This window comes from Lissotriton vulgaris, chromosome 3_2 (genome assembly GCF_964263255.1).
Source record: "Lissotriton vulgaris chromosome 3_2, aLisVul1.2, whole genome shotgun sequence".
Taxonomy (NCBI): Eukaryota; Metazoa; Chordata; class Amphibia; order Caudata; family Salamandridae; genus Lissotriton; species Lissotriton vulgaris.
The window spans coordinates 257,029,955-257,052,017 of record NC_141690.1 but is presented as its reverse complement, the minus strand read 5'-3'; positions in this window follow the sequence as shown (position 1 = coordinate 257,052,017).

The window sequence follows — 22,063 nt, the reverse complement described above, 5'->3', positions numbered from 1 at the left end:
TGAAGAGTTGGAGCAGGAGAAGATGGAGGCTGAATTACAGACTGTGAGGATGGAGCAGAAGCAGGCAAAGAAGTATTAATAGGCTGAGCCTGTTGCTGAACAATTGGCAACTGAGCAACCACTTGCTGAGCAACAGGAGGGGGTAACGGAGGTGCGGTAGCATTTTGGACATAGGGCGGAGGGGAATTAAATAAACAAGTCATTAGGGCATCTTCTAATTCCTTATTTTTATCTGAAGAGGAAGTAGGCAGCATCGTATAGCATCTATCTATTGCCATACGATGTTGTCTCTCTGATACCTCCTTTGCACCACTTACTTCATTATCTTTAAACTGTTGGGCAGCCTGTAAAATCGACATGTCTTGTGCTTTCTTATCCTTTTTCGCTTGTTTAATTTCTTTCTGTTTGGCTTCTTTATGCCAAAGGTGAAAGGGCTTTTCTTTTAAACAAAATCGTTTCTAGATTGTCTAATATAGTGGGATCAAAACTACCATTCTGGGGCCATCTTAAAACTCCACTATTTTTCATATATCGGACCCATGTCTCGTTAAAGGTAATGGGACCAATACCGTGTTTCGAATAGAGCTCATAAGTGGGAGTTCCAACTGGAGGGATCGGACACGATTCCTCTAACTGGGAATCCCTCGTACAACCTAAATAACAAAATCTCTTAAACTTACTCAGCCCAGGCATCGTCACTTCTCTAGACTGATCACAAACAACAAGGGGTATAGATCAGTGAAACAGTACAATCGTATTCACCCCTTGGCTTCAGCTATTGCACTACCTGAATGTACCAAAAACAAAACAAAACAAAGGACTGTGGGAGCGACCCACCAAATACTTAACTAAGGATCGTTCTACACCAGCGAAGGTCCGTCTATCGTCTCGCTTTACCCAGCATCATCAGAAGGGTCCAAGGCAGGGCGACAGTCAGGGCAGCAGTCATCAGAAGCCGTCGAGAGGAGTAGCCCCGCTGTCAAAGACCTTCGGTCCACTTCCGACATACAGGGGCCGATCAGGTGGTACGCTTCCTCTGGAGTTTTCTTGCGGGGCTCCTCACGACCCTCAGGCTCAACCGCTACCGCTGAAGTCGCCCCATGTTGGGGGCCAGTTGTAGAACCGCAGCCTTAAGGCCCGGCGGCGCAGGGTACGCCTAAATCCCCGGGGTTCACCTGCCTTATCAAATACAGAGACACAGACTCTTCGTCTGGCGTAAAAGATGGTATTTATTAGCTGCAGCTAGTACAGTGGTCTTAGAAGTCGTCAGTGCAACGAGGTTCAAAAGAGACTGCCACTTAACTCCGTGGCGCACAGGTTTATATACGATACAATACAATGCAAAAAGGCAATACCGCAAGAGCATGAGCTATAGGCAAACGTTAGAGACAATGTTTTAAGACTAAGGCAACTCAAATTCCCTGTTCCGTTTGTCACTCGACCCCTTAAGTAAATTACAAAATGAATCCACATTATTCGATTTACAAGCAGAGAAAACACAGCTGTGTGTCGTAGAAGGACAGTCGTGAAACAGGAAAATGCAGGAGACATGTAGCGAAGGACAGTAGAAAAGATAACTTAAAGGAAACAATGGTGTGAACCAACATGTAGTCCGGACGGGGATTAATCAGCTCAGACAGGAATTAGTGTACTCGGCCAGACCCTGACACTCGTTAGTAAACATAAGCAGAGAAGCCACCTGACACGCAAAGGCAGAAACGACAAAAACATTGCGTTCGCCGAGCTGCCTGAGTGAGGGCAACATAAAATGGCGGCGATCACAAAATGGAGGCTGAGTACGAACAAATTTGTAATTTTCAGAACCTCATTCTTTAAGCCAATCAGGCCCACTATCGAGATTTATAAATTACAAGTCTTGGGTGCTACTATAATTGGAGCTGAGCTTTGGGCCACAAACTTGTAAGTGACATCATGCAGACAGAGAACTGCTTCATTAGGCAACTATTGAATCTCCCTTTCAGTACTCCACCTATCGCCCTTAGATTAGACCTAGGGTTAGACCTATCTCGGAGGGAATAGGCCTCAGTCCCCATCTATTTTGGATAAGAATTTGGGTTACTCCCAAACTGATCTCTTAGAGATTGGCTGTAGAGGGGATCTAAGGGCTATCGGGGGTGGGGAGACTGCAGTGGCTTCATCATATTATAGAAACCCTAAAAAACATGGGTTAAGCGAGCGTGTTGGGATATGCCTGCTGAGGCTGCTTAACCGTGCCCAACGCAGAACTTGCCAAATGCTACAAGGCGAATAAGCTGTCATCCCTTCTAATGAACGCCTCTTTGGGATCTTTAACCTTAAGATTCATAGGTCAAAAGGATATCTATAGATTCAAAGGTTTTCTGGATGAAGTTCGACCAGCAGTAGCTAGGAAGCTCTATGTCCAGTTTAGGCAGGGATCTCTTCCTCTGCGCACAATCACTACCCTCTGGAGAATGAAGGGCCGTGCCCCGGAGCATAAGTGCCCATCCTGTGATATAGCTGAGGAAACAGAGGCCCAGACACTTTTTTTCTGACCACTCGGGTCCAAATGGCTGGTTACGCTCTGTAGAAATCTTTAAACATCACACTGTTTTGAAGCACTTAGAATTTTGAGAACTGATCCACATCAACCTATTGTTTTTGCTTTCTCTAGATATTTATTCTTGATTTTGTGCTAATGAAAAAGGATTTTGTGACCTTTTTTAATATTGTGTGACTGGCTTAATTACTATTATTGCTGTGGGTCTTAAAGATTGATCAGTTGTACTGCTGTGTCACTGTTTTACTATTTACATTTTCTCTAACCGCATCGCTGCGGCAGCTATTCCGCCGCAGCGTTAAGGGGGCGGGGCGGCCACGCGGCGGCCGCATGCTGGTGACGGAACCGCTCCGTCATCAGCCGCGGTTGGGCTGTGCTCGTGACGGAGCGGTTCTGTCATGGCCCCGCCCGCTCAATAGAACGCGCCGCGCAGGCGCGAAATCAGCGCCACGCAGGCGCGGCGGCAGGGCCATGACGGAACCGCTCCGTCATCAGCACAGCGCCACCGCAGCTGATGACCGAGCGGTTCCGTCATCAGCATAGAAAGGGTTAATGGTGGTATCGTATCGGTTTTAACCAAGTTGTATGGAAATTGTATTACATTTTTATTATGTTATTGGAATGAACTTTGGTTGACAACATATCCATGTTTTAAATTCATTATGTTAATTGAACGAATTATGTTTTAAAAATCATTTATGTTTTTAAAAACTTTTGTTTTATTGTACCTTTATGGTTCTTTGAGCCCCAGTAAAGTGAAGTAGATATATGTAGACCATCCAGGCGCTGAAAAGTTAATTAATTACCTTGTTGAATGGTCATCTGAGAATCTAGGGACCATTTGCCAAAATGTCTTAGGGTTTTTATTTTTTCCTACTACAAATACGGCAATACATGCTCATTTTGCAGCCGCAGTTTATCTTCATACAGAGTGTGACTGCGACTTTCGTACGATCTCAAGTTCTTCTTTCAAAGCAACATTGGTTTATCCTTATTCACTGGTCTTATAGTTCGATTTTGTTGGTTTTTTGCAATGAAAGAAATTTTAATACACCCGCCTTCAGTTAGGTGCCAACCGTGGCAGCAATCTGACAAGCAAAGGATAGCAATGCATCGAAGGTGACGCCCAGTTTTTTTGCTTTCAATTTAGGGACCAAAGTGGGGTTCAATTTTCAAGGCCACCAAGCGGAGGATCCTATTGAGGGCTAGTTCCCGGTCAACATCACCTCTGTCTTACCTGCATTCAGTCTCAGGCAGGTGGAAATTTGCTGCAGCACTCCTGTAGTGTAGTTCCTATTTTCCCTATAGGCCCTGCACATTGGAATAACATAAACAGCAGTGTAGACGTAGGACTGCGGTCTTCTAGGTCTCTACTGACTATGTTAGACTTAATTGGGTTTGTACCAGCTAGCTCAGAGGTCACTGGAAACTTTCTTGACTGAATAGGAAGTGATCAGCTTCTCTGGCTCTGACAAGAAGGGATTCAGTTTTCCAAACACCGCATTAACATGACAACTTTGCTCCTCAGAATAAGAGTCAATCTCTAGAATCGTGTGAAACAATAGACAGCTATTTCACTCAGTCAGTTGTGCATAATTTCTTTCACCAGTATGCAGAGAATAGAGAGACGGGCGTTTTCAATAAAAGGTATTATTTATTGAACAGTCTTCCTTCTCATGCAAGAGAAATGAATTGCCACAATTGCAAGACTTGTTATTATAAAAAGTGCGTACAGTAAAAGGAGTATTACGAAATAATACTGTAAAAGCATTGATATGGTTTCTTAACCATACGATAGTTAAAATGAATAAAATATATACATTCATATATACATTTGGCTAACGTCCTCAACTGGTGCTTCTAACTACGCCTACCCCAATGTACCTGACCTAAGCCTAATACGTGGGAGGGAGTAAGTAAGTAGTAGTTTAAGTTAAGTTGGTTTTGCCAAGGGTTTGCTTCAAGAATTCTCTCTAAGGGTTTAGTCAGCACCGTACCGCTGGATTAGAATGTTGGAGGTCTGGTATCTCCTCTCAGGACTCGATATTCCAGTCACCCACAAAGGTAGGCTGGAAACGCCGGAGCTGGATTTTCTCGGCAGGAGAAAAGACAGCGTCTTTCTCAGCGCGTCAAGGAGGAGGGGCAGCGTCCGTGGGCTTCTCGCATCTGCTGGGCTCTCTGCAAGGGACAGCTGTTCTGCTCCAGTATTCACCACCACCGTCGTGTTTGCTTAAGGCAACATCGGTATTATTTATACCTGAAAGGTGCCGAGTTTGACGTAAGTTTTTGGACATAAGACGTCAATAAAGATGTCACTAAGAACTGGTCGTTCTTACAGTGCTCACAGGAGTTCTATTAGTAATCAAAACAAAGCAAGCGGGGCTTTCCCAGGTTGCTGGGGGGTTTGAGCTGTCGAAAGAACTTGGTGTGTTAGCTAGGAATCTAAGGAAGTGGCTTCTGCTGTGTCATGTACTGTAATGAGCTGCAGAGACGAGTTACTGAAATATGTCTCTGATCGTTTATGCCATTATAGGGATATGTATTGATTATAGCCGTATAGGGGCATAAGGTCACAATATTGATCGGGGTCCTAGATAGAACACAACACCCACTCCACGAATTTATGTCCATCAAATTACTAAAAACTAAAGCAATAAGATGAGCGTGTATTCCTACCCACCCCAAAATACATATTGCATTTGAAATGGCGTATATGAAATACATGAGAATATAGGTACTGTACGTTTTTAAGCATAGTAATCATTCAAAAAGTTATTGCATATGTAATCAGTTGAACGATTTTGTGAAAAATTACACATGAAATGTCTCTTAATACAGAAAAGAAGGGCGAGACTATTTCATCACATAAAAATACAATTGCTGTAAAATGTGCTAGAGGCCGAGGTAAAGTTTTTGTCTCTAGATCTACTAAAAATAGAAGCTCTGTTCTTTATGAATAGTTCTACTTTAAGCAAAAGTATTTGTGCCAGAAAAAAGGTAAATATTTTGAAAAATGTCTGATTCAAAAAAATATTTCATGGGGAACGGGGAAATAGAGTTCCAAACGCTTTTCAGTAGCTTTTGTTTATCAAAGCTGAAGGCCGAATTCAGAGTTCATGGGAATGCTGTTCGCCGGAGCTGGATTCCAAAACGTTATTGTTTCTGTTCAGGGGAGAACATCATTTCAGACAGGCTCTCAAAGAATAGGTCTACATATTCATGTGACAGTATGACCAGGTTCGATAGTGCAGTAACCTGGCAGTTGTGAGAATGATTGCTATCATCGATGTCTGGATCAGCAATGCTCACAGAAGGTCGTACATGGGTGATGCTGCTTTCACTTTTTGCTTCACTGCCGCCACCTAGTCGTAGCGCAGGAGTCTCAACGAATGCCGTCGTCAGGATTGGTAAGCCGCTGGGGACAACATGATGCATGAGCCGTTACAGGACTTAGCAAAGTATCGATATCCATTGGTACTGCTGATGGTAGTGCAAGACAGGTGTCTAACACGCATTCTTCTCCGCATAGCATACATCGAAGCACAGGTAAGATGCAGGTCTGCCATATAGGTCTGAATGAAAGAAACCAGGTCATGTTCAGATCTCTCAGCCGGGCCAATCCAAGGACCTTAGTTATGCGGTCTCGGTAGCGCATTGCTAGGATTGTTTCTTCCATCCTTGCCGGAGTCTTGTCTGTGTTTTGGCTTGCCATATCGGAGCAGAAGGGTCAAAAATAAAATGCCTGCTACGAGTCCCAAAAGTAGTGGTAGGCCGCCAAAGACTGAATGGACAAAATTGGGAATAATGCCCTGAACTGCTTTGAATGGTGTTAACAGTCCCGAAAAAATTGTCTTAAATACGTTTGAGATACCAATGGCATCCGACATATTTAGGATTTGGCTTAGCCTTTCTGTGAAATGCACGGGGCAATTTGTTGATAAAAGTTCATGTATCTCCGATGTTGTCCTTGCAACTTGGATTTCATACATCTCTTTTGATGACGTGATGGGAACTGTTGTCTGCAAAAGCACAGACTTCATTCTGCTTAAAGTATCAATTCGTATAGAAGAGATATTCAAAGGAGGCCAAATCGGAGTCTCGGAATTTCCAGGGCCGTTTGGAAACAATGCTTGCATACAGCAAGTGACCATGGAAGTCACGCTTACGAGATATGCTTTCCCTGGCACCAAGCCACAACAGCTGTGGTCCGTTATTAGAATGTAACTCCCGTTAGAAAGTTGCCTAAAGAAAGGCTCTATCTGCGTTGCAGGTGTGACGTGCTGGTGGCATGAAAGGTTGTTTGAAGTCCCTTCATAGGCCCCATGTAAATTAATACCCTGGCACAAAAGTATACCGCTTAGTGAATGTTTGCAATTTTCACCGCTAAGAAATACATTTTTGTCGTTGTCACTGTAGCATGTGTGTGTATATGGTAATTTCCATGATGACTTAATGTACCCTTTACCCAACCTTTCATACTGTCCTGTCGGTATATACTCAAGGCAATTTTTAAATCGGAAAGTTGTTATCGGAATTGTGATAATCCTGTGTATTATCCATTCAATGACAGGTCTTTCTGACATTGTCAATGGTAATCTCTCAAGTTTTTCGATGCTCAGGATTGTATAGTCTGCTCCTTTCTGTGCCAAACTGATTTGTTTATCAGTGAGGTTAAAGATAGAAAACAATGACGTTGTGTTGATTAGACGCCATGGCACATAGCCTGAACGAAGATTTTGCAACGTCCAGCCCAGCTGTACAATAGAACGTAATTGGGACTGGCCATGTTGTAACATTAGCAAGTCTTTATCTATTATATCAATGGCAGATGATACAATACTGTCCAGTGAATATATTCTGGAGGACAGAGTCATTAACCCATTGTCCACAACAGAAAGTGATTTTTCCAAATGAATACGATCAATTTCTCGTATTTTTTCTGCTGTTTCAATTTGTATTACTTTCCATGCCTCGTTGTATGCCGCATATACACTTGCCGCTATGAAACGTTTTTGACGATGTTTGCGTGGTCCCATTATGAAATCGCTCAAATCAGCACCATCTTTAAGTAAAGATAAGTGTTGCTTAATTTCTGCCAGTGTGGATGTTTCTAGAAATTCAAGGCACAGTTTCCCTACACTGTATGTTGTTACTATCCCTGGATGTTGTCTCTGGGAGTATCTAGGGTCTGGTCTGGTCATTTTTAAGCCCTGTGTTTTGTTCAGGAATCTATCTTGACAGTTATTAGTGTCTTCTTGCCAGATTAACCACTTTTTCCAATCAGGATGTGTTCTGTTTTGATGTAAAATTTGGTATACGTCTATTTCAATATCTGTGGTAGCATTATCAGGTATTGGCTTTGGAATAGACGGTTTGTTAAGGTCTTTAATCTTAGCTAGGCCAAGACAGGTTGTTTGTTGAATTGTGTCATTTAAGAACAATATTTGTTCTGGGATCATGCAGGCCCGAAATAATGCTTCTAGGCCTTGTACCTGCCATACTTTTGTACCCCAGATTGTTTTTGTTTCAATGTTGTTTTTCCAGAAATCAAAACCAAATGTAATCATTTTTTCATAAAATGCTTCTGAATATATCAATTTAGTATTTGTCAGCATGGTTTTCGTCCCTGTTTTATCCAATAGCTTATAATAAAATGTTTCTGCATTACTTGTGTTAAACCCTGAGAAGTATTGGAATTTCTCATAGAATGTTTTTGAACTGCTTTTAGGTGGAGTAGCACAATGTTCCCATTGGTTATATTTAAAAACATTTATAGGTTGAGCAGATTTATGTAAATAGTGGTCTGCATAATGTTATATGCTATATGCATAGTTAGATGAACCTTGTAAATAATCATGTTCTGTAAATTTTGCTGACAACACTAAATCCGACATCATATTATTTATACTTTCAAAATCCCAATCATCAGAGAATGTACTTGGTTTTACAAATTCACTTAATGAAACCTTGAACTGGTGAGGATATTTCAAGATCTCGACCGGACCATATATTTCATAGTCAGTCCCACACTACCCCGCCGGGTATTGGAATGTCTGTGACATTTCCTGATGATAGTTCTCTTTTCTTGACGTGAGATGATTTGTGAGGTTTCAGAACTAAGTTGATGTCTCGACTTGCTGTGTCCATTGAACTGTAATAAACTTTCCTAAAATTAAAACCAAAATTAGGCATAGTAGGAGTATAAGTACCCCTGATACAATCCAATGCTCAAACAATGGTGCATTCAGAAATGTTTCCTTGAGTTGATGAAAGAGTTCTTTCGCCTTTTCTTTAAAAGTCTTTGTTTCTGGCGTCACTTCAGGGTCGCTTTGATCTTCAGAAAAGTTATCGAAATTGATGAAGTAGCTAGAGGCAGTTCTGTCGATTGTTGGAATTGTTTTCTCAATTTGCCTTTCATTAGCACATTCTGATGCCACATCATTGTAAACTGGAGTTTCATGACGAACTGTTTCAATCTGTGTTTCAAGAGGCACAAGTTCCATGCCATTATTGCATAGTCCTTCTTTGTGCACTGCAGGTTTATCAAATTTGATTAGTCTTTCAGTTTGAACCTCTTGGATTGTTGCAAATTCGGGTATTCTGTTATTTCTGGTATTCTGTTGTTTCTTGGGAGTCCACTGGGCCTACTGTTGATTATAGGCCACATGCTTGTGGTTTCACCAGGTCGATGGATACAACTCGGTTCTCCTTTTTACCAACAAGGGGCGGTAGTACTACTGATCTTGTTCCGTTGATTGCTAAGACAGGTACTGCTTTTCTGTAAGAAGGCCCAAATTCCTTCTTCACCGCTATTTTCTCTCTGACCAGATCCCCAATCTTTGGAATCCAGACAGGTCTTGCTGGGACAGGTGGTGTGTCTTCAGTGGTAGATGGTTGTTGCTTTACTTTTATGTTGCTTAAGGATTTTCTTGTTTCATTCAAGTCCTGTAAAACAGCCAAACGATCTTTGATGTCAAAGTCTTTATTTTTATCTTTTACCACTGAAGCCTGACTATCGAGGTCCTGAACATACATTCTAGTTCCGAACAATAGTTCGTACGGGCTGAAACCTTTTAGAGAATTTCTTGGACACTTGTTAAATGTTTGATCCACCCATCACCCGAACCTAATACCTTCGCTGTTATAGATTGCTTTATATCTCGTTTTTTTCTTTCCACTACCCTGTTTCCCTCAGGATGAAATGGACAAGAGAATCGCAACCCAATGCCCATACCGGTCATGGCCTCCTTATAAGCTCGAGAGCTAAAAGCAGGACCCTGGTCAGAATGAAGCATGGCTATTGCGTATGTGCCGATAAAGACTCGCAGATCTTTTACAACAGTTTTGGCGTCAGCCGAGCGCTGGGGCCATATTTTTAAAGTGAGTTTTAGTCTTAAGCATTATGGGACGCATTCTTGCGTATAGACAGCATTACCCTGTCCATAAAGGGTATCTGGCCTACAGGCTGGACCGGTTCACCACTGCGATCTCTGCTGCAGTCTTGGCAGTTTTTTGCAAATATTTGATGTTGCACGCTCATCCCCGGCCACCAGTACTCTGATTGTAATTCAGTCAGAGATTCTTTGATCTTTTTGTGCCTCGGACCCAATCCCATGTGTGCGTCTGCTATTAAAAAGATTCTCCGATTCGTGTTTGGAATTACCCTATCCCCCACTCCAGGGATTCGAGCAAAAGAAACGGAGTTTGCATCAATTACGTATGTATAATTGAGTGGATAGTTCACGGGTAGTGCTGCACAGTTGCCTTTTGAAGACGTTTTTACTGCCAGCATGGTTTCCCCGTCTATGTATTTTTCGGAACGCTTTTTTGTGGCTACGTAAGCCGGTTTAGTTGCTTCCGCTATGGCTGTATTAACCAATGAATTCCCTGCAACGTGAACGCCATCACGTTTATGACTCAGAGTGTGTATCACGTGAGCCTTTTGTAGTTCTTTCTGTAAAAGAACTACTTGCTTCCAAAGCATTTTATGCTTGATTGTGGCACCTGTGTCATCTTTGTAATCATTTTGAACCCAGCTCTGCAACTCATTATTGTAAGAGTTGACGCAAAAATGCGAATCGCACACGATTAGTGTCGGGAATTCACGTTCGGCATTTTCAAGCGACATCTTTAAAGATCTGATTTCAGCTCGCTGAGCAGAGCATTTTCTCAGTGATTCAGTTTTTGTTATTTTCGGTCTGAATTTACCGCAGAGCCAGCGACCTTTAACAATCGTGCAGGCTGCATCGTAGGATTTATTTTCTACATTGTAATGCTGTACAAATCTGTTTGTATAGATTATACAGGAGTACTGTTCTAGAGGGAGAATTTCGATTGGCAGAGGATATTCTTTTTCATAATTTAAATCATTCCGTTTTTTCATGTGCGGGGCGAAATAGTATTTCACGTCTTCTGCAGCAGGAGAATTTTCCCACTGTATCCATTTCGGATCCAGTGACACTGTAGGCAGGTTCACTGGGCTGAATAGTGCCTCGAAGGCAGATTCTGCTGTGAGAACAGTGATCCTTTTGCCTTGTGCTAGTTCTCGTTCTTTCGCTATAGCAGTTTGCACTGCTTTCACAGTATTTTCTGTGAGACTGAATGTTTTTTCTGCTTGTGTGTACAAATGATATTTGTAAGCTATTGGTACCGTTTCTCCCTCATTAGAGGTCAGGTTTTTATTTTCCGAGTGGTCATACCTACATATTGTAGTCCACAGGGACATGTTATGAGATAAACCAATTTCTCACTGTTGCAGTTGGTGAATTTGATTTGTCGCCATGGTTTGTTGGTTCCTATGTCAATTTCTGTAGATTTTTTCGTTTGTGGACAGGCTTGGCAGGATCCACAGGGATGATGCCCTACTACTGGCGGAAGGTCCCAAATAGTGCCAAGGGCCCTTGGCATCTTGTTGCGGGGAGCTTCAAAAGTCTCGGGCACAAGACTTTTGAAGCTCCCCTCTTCTCTTTTAAAAGAGGCCCAAATCTCAGGGATCGTATTGTTCATACTAGACCGCGCAACAAGATGCCAAGTGCCCTTGGCACTATTTGGGACCTTCCGCCTGTAGTAGGGCATCATCCCTGTGGATCCTGCCAAGCCTGTCCACAAACGAAAAAATTTGAATTTCCGAACACAAAAGCACCATTAGGTGCAAAAGGCAGGCTACCAAACTTTCCAACCATTTTTTGGACGAACAACATGCCCCCACTGCATTTACCTGGACGGTTCTAGAACAACCGCACATTCCTCCCCACATTACAGATCACTCTAGATTCTTACTCCATAGAGAACAGAAATGGGTGTTTAAATTGGGGACAAATAAAGGAGGATTAAATGATGAGATACCTTGGTCCACCTTGTGATAGACCACTTCGGCGCTGGTCATTCCTCCCGTATAACTTTAACACACTAGTTCCCTTCTGTAGTTTCACTACAAAGGTAAACAATAGAACAAATTAAGTCTCTTCTCCCTTCAGGTATGGTCTGTTTAGGATTTTGTACTTTACTCCTCTGTATGCGTCCCTCTAAAGTTCTTATTATAAAACAGGTTGTGTTCCCACCAACTTGCATGAGGGCTAACCAGAGCAGCTCACAGACACACTGTTCTGACACGCGATGCGTGAGCATGGGTAATTGTATGTCTAATCCTTATCCCTGTTCGTTTTTTACAGCAGCTTCTATTTAGCGCCAATACATTTAATCGTATTGTGCTATATATGCTTCACATTCATTCTTTTGTAATGGATCAATAATAGCCTCTCGATATATCAACATGTTTCACCACTCCCAGTGTTCTTACGTAACGTCTCCTGACCTATCGGATGTGGGCTTCTGCACAAGACTAGACTTCCGTGTCTGATGTCAACAAACAGGCATTTCTGGAAGCCACATGACCTCTTTTGCCCTACCAGAACACTGCTTTTATATGCGGCTCGCCCTCCGTTCGGGTACCTCCCCAACCGGCTCAGAAGCCGGCAGAGAAGTACCGACGGAGAGGTGAGTTGATTCTGTCCGTCATATCTCTGGTAAAACTTACAGGTAGCGATATTTACACCCTTGCGCTACTCCCCAAACTATGGCATACGGTGGGTGGCATCACGATGGGCGTTTCAGGCACTTTCCTATATGCCGATAGCGTTCCATGTTAGACGCATTGTTTGGCGCTTTGTCTCCGGTTAAATTGAATGCACAAGATTTTGCAATGTGGGGGGGGCGTGGCTTGCAGCATGCCGAGCTAGAAGTGCAGCCCGGGAGCTCCCGGCCGACGACAACATTATCCGACTTCCACACACTAACCACTCACCTGAAAATACCTGAAAACCTGTAGCCAGAACCCCTGAAGCTGTCACGCTATCCTGGGGGACTCGCCTGTGATCCCGGAGCCGTAAAAGTGAAGTTAGGCTTGCCGGCTGGTAAGGGCGCCGAGGAGGCAAGATGGCGACGCCGGCGGTGGACTAGTGCCGGAGCTGGAGCGAGGTGCGTGGAGGGCCCCACTGCAGTGGGAAAGAAGATTGTGGGCACTGAGAGGCATCGGGATACATGTGGAGAGCCCAGCAGCCGGATCCCTTAGGGGCAGACGGTACCGACGCCCGGCCGCACTTTACCAAAATGGCGGCGTGAATCGGAGGCGGCGATCGGGAGTCAGAAGAAGGACCGCGGAGCCACGTCGGGAAACGGACCCTGAGTGGAGGCTGAGACCCCGCTGGAGAGCCGCCCGGACGGGCCCAAAACAGAAGGTGAGAGACCCCGACTCCTGGCCGCCCTTCACCAAGATGGCGGCCTAAGCCATTGGTGGTAATCGGGAGTCGGCCGGTGGGGCCCGCCCGAGGCAGAGAGAGGAGCACTGACCCGGGGAGGCCCCGCGCTGCGACGGGGGAGCCCGCGGACCGGGAAACAGCCACCAAGACAGCGTACACCCGGCCGCCCTTTACCAACATGGCGGCACGGTGAGGAGGGACCACCAGCGCCGGCTGAAAACACGCGGCCGCACCTGGCCACCCAAGGGGACGTGGTGAGGCATCCCAATGGAGGTAAAACCGGGACTGCTAGAAGCAGGGGATCCTGCTGGTATTGACAAGGTGAGGCACCGGGTTTACAACAAGATGGCGGCAAACGCTGCACACCAGGCTGGGGGGTCTGAGGCTGGACGCCCCAAGCGGCGGAAGATAAAGGGCCACTCAGTGGGGAGAGAGACACAGGCCCTGGAACGGTGTGACACTCACGATTAGGACAGCCAAAGGGCTGACAGAGGGGGCACCACGTTAGTCCCGGCACTGGAGAATCACGGACCCCGCATCCCTAATTGAGGGAAATAGGAATACAATCAGCAGGAGGCTGAGATCCAGCGAGTCAAAACGTGTGGGGGTGATGTCTAGCGAAAATACAACCCAGAAGCTGGCCAGACCAAAATTGATCAATTGTGAACACTGACTGGGGTAGCAGGCTGGCAGTGAATGAACCCCGGAGCGGCAACGGCACAGGCTAGAAGACCCACGTCTAAGCGGTGCTACTGATACCTGACAGTGCAAAAGGGGTCCGCAGGTTGATCTCTAGAGGACACACTTGGCATACTTTGCAGGAACCGGAGCCGGAGAGACACGATACGGGCAGAGCAACAGTCGCTACTGGGCCAAGAGCAGCGGACAACATCAACAGCGGCATATGAGCAGTACTGATCCGAGGCAGCCAACCATGGGGAAAAAAGATACACTGCCCAAACCTCCAAAACAGGGCCCTATGGATAACTTCGCGACATCACGCCCGGGCAGGGAGACCCCCAACACAGCATCTGAGGGGTCAATAGACACTGGTAGGCTACTAGCAGCTATTCAAGCATCAAGATCGGACATTCAGGAGTCCCGAGCGGCCCTAGAAGTCAAAATCGGAGAGGTGGGGTCGGAGGTCACTCTCCTGCGGCAAGATTCCAGGAACCTGTCGGCTAGAGTCACGGAGACGGAAACGCGAATTGGGGAGGCGGAAGACTTGCTTACCACTCTCCGGAAAGATATGATGGAACTCCAAGCCTCCCACAGACAATTACTATGGAAAGTGGACGATGCCGAAAATAGGGCACGCCGCAACAACCTGCGCTTTGTGGGATTTAGAGAAGGAATCAAGGGAAATAACATGGCGGCATTCCTTCACATATGGCTGACTGAAACCTTCCCAGCGGCACCATTCTCTACGTGCTTTGTCATTGAAAGGGCGCACAGAGCACTACTAGCGAAGCCTCCGGAGGGTGCGAGACCTAGACCGGTTATTGCGCGCTTCCTCAATTTTGCGGACAGGGATTTGATACTGCGGGAAGCAAGGAAATTGGGAGAGATTTGATTTGGAGAACACTAACATCATGATTTTCCCGGATTACAGCCAGGAGGTTCAGAAACAGAGACGCTCCTTCGACACGGTGAAGGCGAAACTCAGGACCCTGAACATCACCTACATGCTGCTCTTCCCGGGCAAAACTTAAGGTTATATACAAAGAAAAATCAATATTCTTCAACCATCCTGACGATGCCTGGCAGTGGCTCGAGGAGAGACCGATCTTAAATGGCAGAGAGGCGGCCGGGCGTGAGGAAATGGACAGGTCCCTAAGGGAGAAGGCACAGTGGGGACTGCCTAAACCGCAAAGACGGAAATCTAGACGGATACATTCACGCACGCCCGGGACACCGTACCAGGCACGCACCTCTACGGGAGTGAGGAGAGGGCGATCAGAGTCTACTGGGGAATCATCCACAGCGGACTCCAGACTGCAGGGTATTCGTAAGCAGCTACGCTCGGGGGGAGAGGAAGAGGACGATGTAGAGTGCAGGGCTTCGGAAGCCGAGGAGGACGAGCTAGGAGAGGGACAGAACTCGGTGCATCCACTGGTGAAGGTGATACACAACCTAGAGCAGGACTCCTCCGACAAGAATAGTGGGACTGCTACGGCTACACAAGATTCACATTCATGAACAATGATGGAGTGGGTTACCAGAGACAACGGTCGGAGTGACCTGAGGCACGCAAGTTGACACTGCCCCTTGTTTTTTATCTTCTAACAGTTTGTGTTTTGAGTTGGCTTAGTTCCGTCTGGGTGCAGAGTCTGGACTAGTAACCTCACCGCATTCTACTTTGGGGGGAAGGGTGAGGTGTAGTTGAATAACGGGGGGAAGGGTGGGCGACAGACCGGCTCCCGCTGAAAGCTCTGTCCTGTATGGGGATGAGTCTGGAAGGGGAGGGTGGTGGGGCGGGGGGGGGCAAGGGGGTACAGTGTTATAACAAGTTGGGGGGGAGCAAAGTTGGGGGGGAACAGTGAGGGGAGAGCTACAGTCATACACTTCGACACACCGTTCCATGCATCCACCACCGGTCACAACGGTAAATGAGTCACTCTTCACAATGGTAGGTACATTAGATACACCGCAACAGGAGGACAGGGGAGTCACTATCTTAACGTGGAACGTGAACGGCCTGGGATCAAAAATTAAACGGGGACTGGTGAATGCATACCTTAAGAGAACAGCACCCGATATCATTCTATTACAAGAGACACACCTTAGAGGGGATAAATGTGCGTTCATAGCGAGAGGTCGACATAAGGTCTTGGCACATGCAGGGTACACATCGGACTCCAGAGGGGTAGCGATCCTGATTGAAAAATCATCCCCGTTCTGTACCACACGCACATGGAGTGACCCCCAAGGAACATATGTGGGAGTGCAAGGGATGTGGAGAAGACATAGGTACACTATAATCTCGGTCTATGCACCACCGAAACTCCAGGCCCGTACACTCAAGGCAATCACGTCCATTCTCTTGGATACAGCGGACACCATACAAATAGTGGGGGGCGACTTCAATGATGTAATGTCTGAAGAGCAAGATCGTACAGGGCAAGCACGTAGAGGGGGGACACGGACAGCACTGTCACAGCAGATGACAAATATAGGACTCACTGACATATGGCGGTGGCGACACCCTACACAGACCACTTACTCATTCTACTCCGGGGCACATAGGGTCTTTTCGAGACTCGATTATATATTCGTAGCGAGGCAATACCTAACAGCAGGTGATGTGGTAGAATACAAAGCGAGGGGAATCTCTGACCACTCACCCCTATATGCAAAGGTGGGAGGGGTGAGGGGGAGGTGGGGTGCCGAATGGCGTTTGGCGGCTTTGGATCTTCAGACTCCGGAGATTGCACGTGGCATTTGGGCAGACATTAAGGTGTATGTAGCTGAGAATGAGGGAACAGTCGCCTCAGGGACTACCTTCTGGGAGGCGATGAAGCCGGTTCTACGGGATAGAATACAGAGGAGGTTGGGGGAGGAGCGACGGAAACAACAAGCAGAGGTAGCAGACCTGGAAGCCACAATTTTGAACTTGGAAGAGGAATATCAAGCACACAAGGACGCAGAGACTCTGCGACAACTGCTTGATACTCAAAGGAAATACAGAGAGGTAGTATCTAACGAGGCGCCGACACAGTCCCTGGCAACCCTCCATCGTCTGTACGATGTGGGGGATAAATCTGGTAGGCTCCTGGCATGGCTGAGTAGAAAAGAAAGGGCGGCAAGTTGGGTGGAACAAATCAAGTCGGCGGAAGGGGGACTGGTGTGCAATGATGAAGAGATAGCGGAGGCATTTGCGTCACACTACGAACGCTTCTATGCAGCCAAAGACTTGGGGAATACCGAGGTGGCATTGCAATATATGGGACTGACGGAGGTACCCACACTGTCCTCCGAAACTTGCACAGTTCTGGAAGTGGATATCACGTTAGACGAGATATCAGAAGCTATAACCAAACTGAAAACGGGTAAGACGCCGGGGCCGAACGGGTTCCCTGCGGAATTCTTTAAACGAACAACTGATCTCTTGACGCGACACCTTAAAACCCTCTTCACCGAATCATACCAGGAGGGGATCCTGCCACCAGACCTCTCACTGGCCACCATTGTGCCGATTTATAAGGAGGGCAAACCAAAGGAGGACTGTGCCTCCTACCACCCCATTTCCCTCCTTAATATGGAGGTGAAGATTATAGCGACTATCTTAGCTAACCGCCTGAGATCGGTAATCCCAGACCTCGTACACATGGATCAGTCGGGGTTTCTGCCGGATAGAGCAACCAAGTTAAACCTCAGGCGCACGCACAATTGGCTGCAAGAAATCAAGGGAAGGAGTGAACCCCACTGGTTTCTTTCCCTCGACGCAGAAAAAGCGTTCGACGCGGTGCACTGGCCCTTTCTCATGGCGGCGTTACAAAGGTTTGGCCTAGGCCCAAAATTCCGGGGGTGGATACAGCTCCTATACACTGCACCGAGAGCGCGAGTGAGGGTGAATGGGAGACTGTCCCGCGAGTTCCGAGTTGAAAGGGGTACACGCCAGGGGTGCCCGTTATCCCCCCTTCTATTCACGCTAACCATCGAAATCCTGGCAGCGAAGATAAGACAGAATCCAGATATTTATGGCTTCTCGCGAGAGGCCCTAGTTGCCGCGCAAGAAAAAATATCACTCTATGCCGATGACGTGCTACTGTACATCACTAAACCCGAAACTACGGTGCCGGAGTTGTTTAGGGAATTGGACAGTTTTGGAGCGAGAGCGGGCCACACCATAAGTTGGCATAAGTCAGTTATATATGATCCACAGGGGATGGAGAAATGGGGGAACTTGCCTGAGCGACTGGTCACCACCGCGGTAGGATTTCAGTACCTGGGTATTTATATTACCCTAGACAGGAAACTCTCATTCAGTAAAAACATAGAGCGGATAATGGGTGATGCGGTGGTGGACATGAATAGGTGGAAGCAATTGCCGCTCACCCTACTGGGTCGGGCGGCAATGTACAAAATGATTACCCTCCCTAAGTTCCTATATGCGCTTCAAAATGAATACTACCCACTCCCGACCACGACGATACCGAAAATCCATGCGGATCTTCGTGCCTTTTTGTGGTTAGGAAAACAACCGCGGATAGCCCTGCAGACGCTCCAACGACACCAATACAGTGGGGGGATCTCGCTACCCAACCTGGAGGCCTACTATTGGGCGGAACACCTGACTCAGATAAACGATTGGCTCCACACTACGGCGGATCACCCAACGTATGCGCTGGAAAGGTACAAAATGTCACCCAAAAACATACTGTACTATCTCTATGGTGGTACGTGGTACGGCGAGGAAGTCGCTCCTACCGGCGACGATAATCACACTGAGAGCCTGGACCAAGGCTACAAAACGTATGGGATGGGAGGGGAAACCCACCAGACAGACACCGTTATGGCACTGCCAATGGTTAAAAGAACTCTGTAAGTTGAGAAGCTTCCAAAGGTGGGATGACATAGGCATATCGAGCATTGGGGACGTGATCTCCAGGGTAGAATTGAAGTCATTCCAGGCACTTCAGACTGAGTTTGGGCTGCACCACTCACAAATCTTCAAACACACACAGCTGAGACACGCTTGGAGGGCCCAAAATATCACGCTCACAGAGATACCGGAATATGCGCCATTAGAGGGCAGACTCCTTCAGGAACAGATAATGGGCCAGGCGGTCTCCCTAACATACAAAACTCTGACTAATAACATGCTAGGCGACTTGACAAAACTTAGGGGCATATGGGAGGCGGATGTGGGGGAAATGGAAGATATGGACTCGGAGATCGTCCTAATGCATCCCCGGGAAGTGGCGATCAAATCAAGGCTATGCCTCATTCAGTTAAATGTGCTCCACAGAACGTATTTCGATAGAATACGACTCCTTAAAATGGGGAAAATAAATGACCCGGCGTGCCTTAGGTGCCGTCAACAACAAGGGGACTTCTACCACACCATATGGGCTTGCGACAGAATACGAACCTATTGGTCACACATTTTCACTGAGCTGGGGGAAGTCCTAGGGGTGGAACTATCGCAGGAGCCTAAGCTGGCCCTACTGGGCATGACGAACGAGGTGGACCTGCCACACCCACTGCTCATTTTCCTGGTGCTAGCACTGGTAGTAGCTAAAAGGGACATCGCGAAATACTGGGGGGCCACAGAGACACCAGACATTGAGGAATGGAGACGGGGTCTAGACCTTTACATGGCCGCAGAAAGGGTGGCCTATAAAGCAAGAGGCTGCCTCAAAAAGTTCCGAAGAGTATGGGCCAAATGGAGGCAATATAATGGATTGGAGGGGGGGCAGTGAGGGAGGCACCCGGGGAGAGGGGGGGTTCGAGACCGCTACTGAAATGTAGAATGGAACTGGACAGACGATAAAGCCTTGAATGAGAACATTAGAGGGCCGGGGTGCAATACGGGGAGACAAGGAAATGAAGACGTAAAGTTTCGTGTTGGGTGGTGATGGGGTGGGGGGGATGGGCTGCACACTATTATGCCTGTGTTGTTAGAGAAATGACCACGAATGCAGCCAGAAGTGTATGATGTGGCTAATTCCATGACTGTAGAATTGGTTTCAGTTAAAATGTAAAGTTGGGGGGGGTGGGTAGGGGTTAAAAGAAAAAGCTGAGGATCGACAGGATTTTGAATGCCTAAGCTGGTTCTTGTAGGTATACCTTCAGCATATGGTTGACATTTGCCGCCCGACCTCCGGGGTGTGGGCTGAATGGCCGTGTGACACTATACTAACATTACGACACTCCCTAATACGGCTAAGCTGAAGTGCTCCTTGTAGGCTGGTATTTTCTGTGTTCCTGCAATAAAAATATATAAAAAAAAAAAAAAAGATTTCGCAATGTGCGAGCGTGAGATCTTTCTGAGCATGCCTACATGTAACATTTGGCATCTCTTTTATATACCACTCTTTGCCCTTTCACGATCGTTTAAACTAACGTGCAGAATAGCTTAACGCTTAATCTCTTTTTAGCTGTTTTTTGTAGCCCTGACGTACTACGACTAGAAATACTCAATCACTAGCCACTTTGGATGATATGGCTATACTGGTCTGCATACTCTCTCATTTTGACAGGAAGCAATCACGATTTCCTTGTTTTTGCTTCCCTTTTATACAGAGCGGTGCTTCCCTCATTTCCTGAGCCGTTGCCAGGCGAGGCGAGGCCTCGAACTCCTTTGACTAGGGTAAGATGGAGTTTTTCCAGCTACATGCAGGAATAACAACTAGGTGCCTTCATGTTAGAAAATATAAATGAAACCTAATTTTGTATAAACATTTATGTTTAAGTAGAATATGTATATCACTTACATTTCAAGATATCTATGTTTATCTGTCCATTTACCTGTTTGTCTGTCTGTATTTTTTATCTTCCTACCAGTGACATACAAGGATTACCGCAACAGGTTAAGACCATACCTAGGAAATCAGGTGATCTTTTTCCTTGTCGCAGCATGACACTCATGCGGTCACTATTTTATTCTTTCCATTTTTTCACTATTGTATTGCAGTAGAATAATGTATATCTAGGTCCTGATGAAGGCAATGGACACACTAGTCTAATATTATTTCTGAAACATGTCGACCACTTTATCCATTCAGGTAGTTATTTGTTAAGACTACCTTTGCTGCTCTTTTAACGTTGGTGGAGCAAGCAGAACACAGAATAAAATTTCATCTTTGCTCCCTCACCCAATTTTATTTCTATCTTCACCATTATTCACTATCTTTTTCACATGCACTGCAAATCAGTCACACAGTTATTCACTAAACAGTACCATCTATTCTGAGTCCACACTGGATCATTACCAGGTTCTTTGGAGGTTATAAGATCTGACCTTCCATGCTTACCGGTAACTTTCCAATTGAGTGGTCTACAAGGAATCCCAAATAATGAAAGACGGTTCCTTGTGGTGACTGATGGGTATCCCTTTATATCACATCGAGATAAGGGTGCCTTTCAGCATTTTTTGCTTTGGATTTAGTCTTAGTTAGGATGTTACAGGCAAAACAGGTTTAATGTGCCACACATAGACTCTCACTTTTAGACCCATTGACACTTTGGTGTTTTACACCCCATGAACAGACCATAGACTTTGACCAATGGAAATCATGCAAACTGGTCGAAAGATACTTTTGTGAGAAGAAACTATGAACAATTGGAAGTAAAACTGCCCTGATGGACAAGGACCGTCGCCGGCTTTCTTGAAAAATGTCCTATATGCCTGACATGCTGTCGGTCTAAAATTCGATTTTCCCTTGAACAGAACTCGCCTGTTTTTCCCTGTGCTTTGCCAGCTGGTGAAGTCGAGCAGGCCAAACATTTTGACTGAAGGGTTGAATGACTCCAGCTATTGAATGCTGTGCTCTAGCAGCCTTCTGGGCTCACTCTGAGTCCCCCATTCCTGATAATCTGCAACCGATTCTTTGGTTTGTATGATTCTTGATTGCATTCTGAAACTGCATTATGCTCTATCTCTCTTTCTCTCTCTCATCACTCATTGTTTTGAAATGTATTTGGCTCTGAACTGTGATGTATTGTGATTTACCTGTATTCAATTGATAACTAACATTAAATGAATCTAATGTATTTTTGTACCTTGACCAATCAACTTGAAGTCTAGATATAGGTTTTGCTT